This window comes from Pezoporus wallicus, unplaced genomic scaffold (assembly GCF_028554395.1).
Source record: "Pezoporus wallicus isolate ANWC-B61680 ecotype Strahan unplaced genomic scaffold, APGP_CSIRO_Pwel_v1 contig_12477, whole genome shotgun sequence".
Lineage (NCBI taxonomy): Eukaryota > Metazoa > Chordata > Aves > Psittaciformes > Psittacidae > Pezoporus > Pezoporus wallicus.
In genome coordinates, this window is record NW_026638222.1 from 191,808 (window position 1) to 201,120 (window position 9,313).

Here is a 9,313-nt window from a genome sequence, read left to right on the forward strand (position 1 = left end):
TGCCCATAGAAGATGCAGGGATGTGACCCCCCCCCAGCAGGAGATGGTTTGTGATGGGTTGGCGGGGAGGGGGGGGGACTGGGGCAGGACTGGAAGCACTGCGTCCCTCACACACAGGCACAGGAGGTAAAACCCCTTCAGCACGTTAAACCCCCGGCACGGCGGAGGCGACGGCGCTATTCCAGCATTCTGGAAACCCGAGCGGCACCGGGGAGGGAGGGGGGGACGGGGGCCACCTGCTCCCAGCACAGCACAAGTGTGGATGCCTCAGCCTGGCAAAGCCACGACAACTGCAGGGATGAAGGGCAAGGAAAGGGAGGGGGGGATGAAAAGGAGAAGCCACGAGGCCCATCCCGAGGTCTGTGACCTTCAGGATCCCACAGGCAGCAATGCCGAGGGCAGCTCAGGCTCCGCTCCCAAGGGACACGGGCAGCCCCCAAACGCTTCCCAGGCCGAGGCCACCGGCAGCCGGGGGGCAAAGAGCCCAAACCCACCTTTCCCACCCTCAGACCCCGCAGCCCCCTCGCCTGGATGCGGCTCCCGCAGCGTCCCCATCGTGCCGACAGCCCCGTGCCCATGGCCTGGATCCCCCGGGACACCGGGACATGGGGGCACCCACCTTGGCGAGGCGACGCCGGCCCGAAAATCCACGTGGGAGCAGGCGCTGCGGGAGAAGAGGCTTTGGAAGGGCAGGATCGGGGTGGGATCGGGGGCAGGGACACGGGGAGGAATTCGCACCAGATGTGCTCCACTTACCGGTGCCTGCGGCCGGTCCCCAGCCAGATCCGCATGGACAGGGAGGATGAGGAAAGGGGGGGACGGGACGGGACACCCCAGTTTGTGTCCCTATGGAGCCGCGGGCACACACACAAGTGCCTCGCTGGTGTGTGCAAGGCATGGGGGTGGCAGGGGAGGGGGGATCAATACAGAACCAAAGCCCCCCCAAAGCCGAGGGGCAAAGAGCGCCCCAGATGCTCCGCAGCACCCAGATGCCGGACACCCCGCATCGCTCCCCGCGCCCCTCGACGTCCCGGGGCGCGGGGGGGTTGTCTTGCCCCCCCCCAACACATAGCAACCAACCCCACCGCTGGGGGCACCGGAGCAAGGCCTCAATCCAGCCCCCAAAACGCTGCCCCCCGAGCCCCACAGCATCACCCCCCCCCCACAAACCCCACATCCCCACTCCTTCAGCTGTCACCGGGATACACGAGAGGGGGGGTCCCCGCTGGGGGTGCAACCCCTCAGGACCCCCCCCTCCACACACACCCCCCCAACAGCACGGAGCGGGCCCCATCGCCCGTCCCCCCCCCCCTCACCTGCTTCTTCCCCTTCCTCCCCTCCTTCACCTCTGCACCATCTTGGTGACGGGTTTGTTTTGAAGCGGCGCCGGGGAGGGGAAGCGAAGGGAAGGGAAGGGAAGAGGGGGGGGTGGGAAGGATGCGCTCGCCCATCCCCGCCGCCTCGGGGCGGCACCGCGCAGCACGGGGGACGGGGGGGTACCAAAGGGTACCAAACCCCCCCCCCCCACCCCCATGAAATCACAGCCCGACGGCACCGCGGATGGAGGATGGGGGGGGGGGGGGTGTCGGAAGTAAGGCGGTGATGAATTAAGGGGGGTCAATGGGGCGATGGGCAGCGCCCCCCCCCCCCCCCCCCCCCCCCCCCAACCGGGAAGGCACCGAGCGGGGCCGGACCCACCTGCGCGGGCGCGGAGCCCGGCGGCCGCCTCCTCCCGGGGCTGCGGCGGAGCCGGCGCGGAGCGACCATGGCCGGGCGGAGGGGGGCGGGGGGGGGCGGGACTGAGATTGGAGGGGGATGGGGGGGGGGAGAACTGGGATGGGGGGGGAGGGACTGAGATTGGAGGGGGGGGAGGATGGGGGGGGAGGGGGAGAACCGGGATGGGGGGGGGCAGGACTGAGATTGGAGGGGGGAGGATTGGGGGGGGGAGAACCGGGATGGGGGGGGGAGGGACTGAGATTGGAGGGGGGAGGACTGGGGGGGGGAACCGGGATGGAGGGGGCAGGACTGAGATTGGAGGGGGATGGGGGGGGGGAGAACCGGGATGGGGGGGGAGGGACTGAGATTGGAGGGGGGAGGATTGGGGGGGGGGGAGAACCGGGATGGGGGGGGCAGGACTGAGATTGGAGGGGGGAGGATGGGGGGGGGCAGAACCTGGATGGGGGGGGCAGGACTGAGATCGGAGGGGGGGAGGATGGAGGGGGGGGGGGGAAGAACCGAAGAACCGGGTTGGGGGGGGGCAGGACTGAGATTGGAGGGGGGGAGGATGGGGGGGGAGGAGAACCGGGATGGGGGGGGAAGGGACTGAGATTGGAGGGGGGAGGATTGGGGGGGGGGGAGAACCGGGTTGGGGGGGGCAGGACTGAGATTGGAGGGGGGAGGATGAGGGGGGGCAGAACTGGGGGTAACAGAGGGGGGTAAGGACAGGGGCTGGGGGGCAGGACTGAGATTGGAGGGGGGAGGATGGGGGGGGGCAGGACTGAGATTGGAGGGGGATGGGGGGGGGAGAAACGGGATGGGGGGAAGGGACTGAGATTGGAGGGGGGGAGGATAGAGGTGGGGGGGGGGGGGAAGAACCGGGTTGGGGGGGCAGGACTGGGGATAACAGAGGGGGATAAGGACAGGGGCTGGGGGACAGGACTGAAATTGGAGGGGGGAGAGGATGGGGGGGGGAGAACCGGGGGGGGGGGAACTGGGGGTAACAGAGGGGGGTAAGAAAGAGGGGCTGGGGGGCAGAAACAGGGCAGGAGGGGGAAGAGAGTTGAGGGTCAAAGCGGGGGGGGACAAGTGGGGGGGAGGAAAGAGATGGGGGGGGAACAGAGCTGGATGAGGGCAGAGCCATGGGGGGGTGGGGGGTGAAAGAGCTGGGGGGGGTTGGTAACAACGAGGCTGGGGGGAGCAAAGCCAAGACCCCCCCCTCCCACCCGCAGCACCCAGTGCAGCCCCACTCATGTGGGTGCTTCCCGCTGCGGTGATGGGGGAAACGGGGGGGTTCTCAAGGGGGGGAATGAGGCTGGGGGGGGGGGGGGGGGGGGGGGGGGGGCTCAGTCTTGGTGTGGGTCCCTACAAGCCACATTTGTCACCCCCATCCCGGTGACTGGGGCTGGAAAAGGTCCTGGTCCGGCCCCATGCAGCCATGGGGCTGCTCCGGGTATCCCCCCCCCCAAGGGGCTGCAGCAGGACACGGGCTCTCCCCGCAGCACCGAGCCCTTGGGGCCGGGCACACGCGGTGGAGGACGCGGCACCAGCACGGCCTGGCCGCATCAAAGCCCGTCCTGCACTGCGGGGCATCGCGTTCCCTCCGCTCCTGCTCCTCCCGGAGCTTCGACCCGGCGTAAATCGCTCTGTGGTTGCCCTCAGGAGATCCAACCTGTTGAACAATGCCTCCTGCCGCAGCGCTCGCTCCTCGCAGGGGCTCCTGGGGCTGTGCACTGGGGCAGGACTTGGGGTTTGAGGGGTTTCGGGGACCTGATTCCTCCCCTCGTGGCACCTTGTCTGGCGCTGCACAGCAGGGCAGCGTTGGCACCTGGGCGCCGGGGATGGGTATGGGCCAAGGAGCATGGCTGGTGGTGGTTCTCTCACTGCCATGCCGTACGGGATGGCTGGGACCCAGGCTGTCCTTTCCCTGCGCCATAAAGCAGTCCAAAAGCTGGTGGGGGGCTGCTCTCAGCAGAAGGATGCTCGTGTCAAGGGATGGAGGCTCCATGGGAGGTGTTTCATGGATCCCCACAACTGGGGGGTGCACACCAAGGTGAGGCCGGAGCCATTGACCATCACCCATCCGGTGCCGGCCTCCTGCTCCTCCGTGGCACGAGGTGCTGCCCGAACCCCAAAACGCCGTTCAGCACCCCAAAGGCTGAGGTGATGAGGGAGGCTGGGGCTGGCCTTTGCTCCCGTCGGGACTGTTCATCCCGAATGGCTCTTCCTCAAGGCCAGGAGGGCAGGAAGAGGTTCCCAATGGCAGTGACTCAGCCGAGGGGGTGTTTTGCAACACGCTGGGTGTGGGATGAGGCTCCTGGCGTGTGGATAAGGAGGAGATGAGGTGTGCGGGGAGCACCCGGCTCCAGGAGGCGCATGGGCAGGGAGGGGTGAGGGGACCCGCATCCCAGAGCTGCGAAAGGGCTCCTGCTATGGGGCACTGTGGATGCTTGGCACCGGGATGGTGGCACGGGCACCGCCGGCCCCTCTGGGTGCAGGCCCCCCAAGGCAGAGCACAGCACCCGCAGCCTTAACCCTGGGACAGACCAGCAAAGAGACAAGTAGCCGAGCTCAGTGCTGGGAGCATCCCCAGGGTAGGAGCAGGAGCTCAGGGCAGGGATTCTCCCCCTCTGCTGCGTGAAGGGGGGACCTCAGAGCAGCTCCAGTGCCTAAAGGGGCTCCAGGAAAGCTGGAGAGGGGCTTGGGATGCAGGGATGCAGGGACAGGAGAAGGGGAATGGCTTTAACCTGCCAGAGGGGGGATGGAGATGGGATCTTAGGCAGAATCTTCCCTGTGAGGGTGCTGAGGCGCTGGCACAGGGTGCCCAGAGAAGCTGTGGCTGCCCCATCCCTGGCTCTGTTCAAGGCCAGGTTGGATGGGACTTGGAGCAACCAAGGGGGATGGAACTGGGTGAGCTTTAAGGTCCCTTCAATCCAAACCATTCCATGGTTCTGTGATTCTGTCCCATTAGGACACGCTCAAAGGAGGGGCCGGCTCCAACCGGAGCACCCCCGGTGGCACCGGCACCTCATCACCCCCCTGCCTCAGTGACACAGTTTCCTGCTGGCTCCTTCCCCCATCCCCACACGTATTTCTGGTGGACTTCTCCTCGTGTTTGGCTTTTTGGGGCTGTTTGTTGTCAGTCGGTTATTTTATGATATTTATTGTTAGAAAAGGGGGCTATTTTTAGCAGCCTGTTGGTTTAGATAGAGATGGGATTAGTCATCTCCACCGGGCGCTGTTTGCAGCCTCTCCTCAAGGATTCTCTGGGGTTTGTTTTCCAACCAACTGAGCTCACAGAGCCAAAGAAATAGCAAACAGAACTCGTCCTCCTGATGGGCAGCTCCGGGGCCTCCCTTCGAGCCGCGGGCTGGGCGAGAAGGAAGAAGGATCCAGCCCAGGGTATTTAGGAGCCGAAGCCCAAAGTCGGTCGGAGCCGGCTCCTGCTCTTTCTCTTGGGAAGCCAGCGCTGAGTAACTCCCATCCCGCAGCAGGCTGCAGCTCCGCGCAGCTGGTACGCAGCCTCCCCACATCGGGAATTGCTTTCCCTCAGCCCTGTGCCAGCGGGTTAGAAGGGAGGAATCCTGCGTCCTGCAGGATGCGCAGCCACCTCCAGCCTCGGGCGGGTCAGGCAAAGGGGCACCCCGAAACCTAAAGTGGGGGGACTCAGTTGCTCCTTCCCTGCTCCGAGCGCGGGGAGAGGAGCTGGCTGAGGGCTGGCTTCAAAGCCAAGAGGTTGAGAGCTGGAGCAGCGTCTCTCCCCTCCTTGAGACCTTTTCACTCTCTGCTGCTGTCCCCCAATGGAGCCAAGGTGCTTTTGGGGAGACCAGCGGAAGGTGGGGCTCGGATGCGGCCAAGAAGCAAAGCTTGAGGCTCACCTTGGCACTGAAGCGCTGCCGCCAGCTCATGCCCAGGGATGCCACAGCCCTTGGGATGCTGCAGGGGCTGCAGCCAGACCCTGTCCCTGCGGTGTCCCTGGGGGGATCCCTGGGGTACCACTGCGATGCCCGCGGTGGTGGCACCGGTCACCCCTGAGGACAGGGCATCAAACATAGTGCGGTGCCCCACTAGCCCTGTGGCACTGAGATGGGGGTTCCTGTGGCACTGCGATGGGGGTCCCTGTGGCACTGTGATGGGGGTCCCTGTGGCACTGTGATGGGGGTTCCCCCCCCGGCCCTGCTCCCCATGGCACCACAATGAGGGGTGTCCTCCACCCTGTTCCCTATGGCACCACAATGGGGGGTGTCCCCCGCCCTGCTCCCCATGGCACCACAATGGGGGGTGTCCCCAGCCCTGCTCCCCATGGCACCACAATGGGGGGTGTCCCCAGCCCTGCTCCCCATGGCACCACAATGGGGGGTGTCCCCAGCCCTGCTCCCCATGGCACCACAATGGGGGGTGTCCCCAGCCCTGCTCCCCATGGCACCACAATGGGGGGTGTCCCCCGCCCTGCTCCCCATGGCACCACAATGGGGGGTGTCCCCAGCCCTGCTCCCCATGGCACCACAATGGGGGGTGTCCCCCAGCCCTGCTCCCCATGGCACCACAATGGGGGGTGTCCCCAGCCCTGCTCCCCATGGCACCACAATGGGGGTTCCCCCCCAGCCCTGCTCCCCATAGCACCACAGTGGGGAGGGGGGGGGACAGGGGTGCCAGACGCACGTTGACAATGCCGGGGTGGGGGGGGTGCACAGCGCCTTCAGCCGGAGCAGGGCCCGGGGGAGGTGGGGGGGGGGCCGCGGCACGGAGCAAGGGGATGCTCCCAAGGGACCGCAGAGCGCTGGGGCCGGGTCCCTTTGTGCCCTGCCCCCCCCCCCCCCCCCCCCCCCCCCCCCGGTCCTTCCTCCCCCCCACCCCCCCCACCCCCCACCCCTCCTCTTCCTCTCCGGGTCTAAATTCTCCCACAGCGCCCATTGACGTCCCGCCTGCGTCACCGTCTCCAGCACAACCAGACAGCACGTGGGAGAGGCAGGTTTAAAGCGGCAAAGCCCTGGGAGGGCTCCAGCCGCGGGGCCACGGGGAGGGGGGACCCCCCTGAACCCAGACCTGCCCCGGCTCCTGGTGCCCCTGCCCGGTGTCACCCCCGCGGTGCAGCGCGGGTTTGGGGTGGGATCGGGGCCGTTCTTGCCCATCGGAAGGGAGCGCGGCCGCGGTTTGCTTCCCGGTCCGCGCCTTCGCCCTCCTCTTCCTCGCTTCCAAACGCAAGCCCCGGTGTGGAGCAGGAGCGCTGGCGGCCGGGGCAGGCGCTTGCGGTGGGCATCCAAGCCCACAGAGCCCGCTTCCAGCATCCCGGGGGTATTCCCGGCTCCCATTCCGGTACCTGCGCCTTGGCAGCCGGATTTTGCCCGTGCCCAAAGGAAAGGTGCTGCTCGGCTGGGTGCTGAGGGCTGGGGACACGCAGGGGAAGCACCAAATCCCTGCAAGGACTTGGGGTGCAGCGGGTTTGGTGGGGGCTCAGGCACCTTCCCTAAAGCCCACCCAGCGTTCCTGCCCCTGGATATCGCCCTATGGAGCACTGCAGGCCATCACCTTCCCCATGGCTCATGGCTTGGGGTGGGTTGGGAGAGCAACCCCCTGACCCCAGAGCATCCCTGCTTCCTCCCCAGGGCTACGCTGGGAGCTATTTTGGTCCTTTTCCCTTCTATTTATTGCACTGAAGCCCTGTGTGGTCGGAGGATGCTCTGCTCTTTGCTTCCCGATTGCTTCCTTCCCACCCATTGTCTTAAAGCCGGGATTCATCCTGATCCCACCGGCGCTGGCTCCCGGGGAGCAGAGATTCCGGCTGCAAAGCTGAGTGCAGCTCTGTGCTGGTGAGGACCCTTCACCAGCATCCCCATCCCCATCCTGCCTTCGGTGTGGTGTGATATGGAGTGTCACTGCATGGGGCTGGCCCAGATGACCTCTGAAGGCCCCTTCCACCCCAGGCTGCCCTATGAGTCCCTGATTATCTGCTCCCTGGGACCAAACCCTGATGGGAAACATCCAAAAGCTCCTGCAGGCAGCAAACCCAGCCTGGGTTTAGCTCAGCCCAAGCTGGTGGCAGCGTTGCTGGTCTGCATCAGAGGTCTCCAAGGAGGACAGCAAGATGATTCCCAGCTCCTGCTGCTGGGGGTTTATCAGCATCTTTTAGCACCCCTGAGGGTTAAACCCAGCACCTCCCTTATCAGCTAAGTGGGGCTGTGAAAGCACCCATCCTATCTCAGAAGGAAAACACTACGGAGCATCCTGAAACCCCACATTAACCAGACCTCTCCTTTGCCTTCCAAAGCAGAACACTGCAGCCCCTTTCCCAGAGCAGCCGGTGGGGCAGACCCTCACCAGGCTCCCCAGCCAAGTGCAGATCTCCATGTGCCTGAGTAGCTGCTGACTGGGAGCAGCCCAATTCCAAGGAGTCCCCCGAAGTTCCAAGCCTTGCTCGGATCAGAGCTCGTCTCTCTGCAGCCTGGAGAAAGCAAGGATGTGGCTTTCTGCAGCCGGACCCTCTTTGCTGTACGTGAGCATCTCCATTGCCCTCCTTGGGATGCTGCCTGCAACCCCTGCGCGCACGCCTGGCCCTAATGAAAGGGCCCGGCACCTCCCCATTGCCCAGCCAGTTAAACCAGCACAAACTAAGCTCAACGCACACAAAAACCCTCTCCTGGGTGAGGTCCTTATCGCCCATGAGTCAAAGCAGCCTCCAACCCATCTCAGCGCCGATGGGATGGGAGGTGCCTGCGTTCTGCACCCTGGAAAAGGGCCGGAGCTCTCCCAGCCGTGGCCCTTGGGACCGGGGCCAGGCTGCCCTCGCTGCTGCTCACTTGATCCCGTCTCCCCTGCTCCTAATCCGTGCTCCCCTCCCGGTATCCCCCGCTCCGCTTTAATGCCAGGCGCTGGCCGGCAGCCACCCGCCGCCGGAGGACGCCTCTTCTCCCGGTTATGCAATGTGCGGATGAGCTCTTTGCCTTTCCCTGCGAGGGAGCTTTGGGATGGGGTGCCCCAAAACAGGGACCCAGAGGCAGCCGCGCTGCCTCCCTCCCTCGCCCTGCTCCGGGGCTGCCACGCATCCCTAATCCCTTCCCCTTCTCCCCTTCCCATCGCATCCCAGCGCTCCCGCGGGGTCCAGCCCAGCTCCATCCCTGCTGGAATGACGCAGAGCGGTGGCTGCAGGCTGTGCCCCGGCACTGCTGACACCGAGGCCCCTTTCCCTTCAGAGGGCCGTGGCATGGGCATGGCCCTGAGTCCCTGCACCCTCCCCAGCCCTTGCCCCAGGGATTGATGGGTTTATCTGCTCCAGCACAGCCCAGCTTTCACGCTGGAGAGCTTTGGAGATAAGCATGGGCTTGGCAGAGGGGGGTATTTAAGGCTCAGGCTGCTAAGTCCTGGGATGCTGTTCCTAGGCTGCCATACACAGCAACACCTGAACCACAGGCTGGGTGCTTGACCGTGCCACCGGCTTATATTGGGGTGCATCTGGGGTGCCTGGGGTGGAGGAGAAGCTTCCAAGTGACAATGGGGTGCCCAAATGGGTCCTTTCCTTGCTGCAACCTGGGACCCCCCGCTGTGCTCTTCCCAAACCCACCACAGCAGGGAAAGCTGCCGAAAGAGCCTTTTCCAGGGA

At 65.5% G+C, this 9,313-nt stretch overlaps 1 protein-coding gene across 9 annotated transcripts in view; it reads right to left on the reverse strand.

Annotated features, from left to right (window-relative positions):
- The window catches only part of MEF2D (myocyte enhancer factor 2D), a 59,398-nt gene extending 57,623 nt beyond the window's left edge, over positions 1 to 1,775 (reverse strand). For 8 of the 9 annotated variants that reach the window (XM_057409998.1, XM_057409994.1, XM_057409993.1 and 5 more), the window contains exon 1: positions 1,699 to 1,775. The gene's annotated coding sequence lies outside the window, so the exon portion shown is untranslated. The remainder of the gene's footprint in view (positions 1 to 1,698) is intronic. The other variant, XM_057409990.1, reaches the window with a different exon arrangement.
- Between the last annotated feature and the right edge of the window lie 7,538 nt (positions 1,776 to 9,313).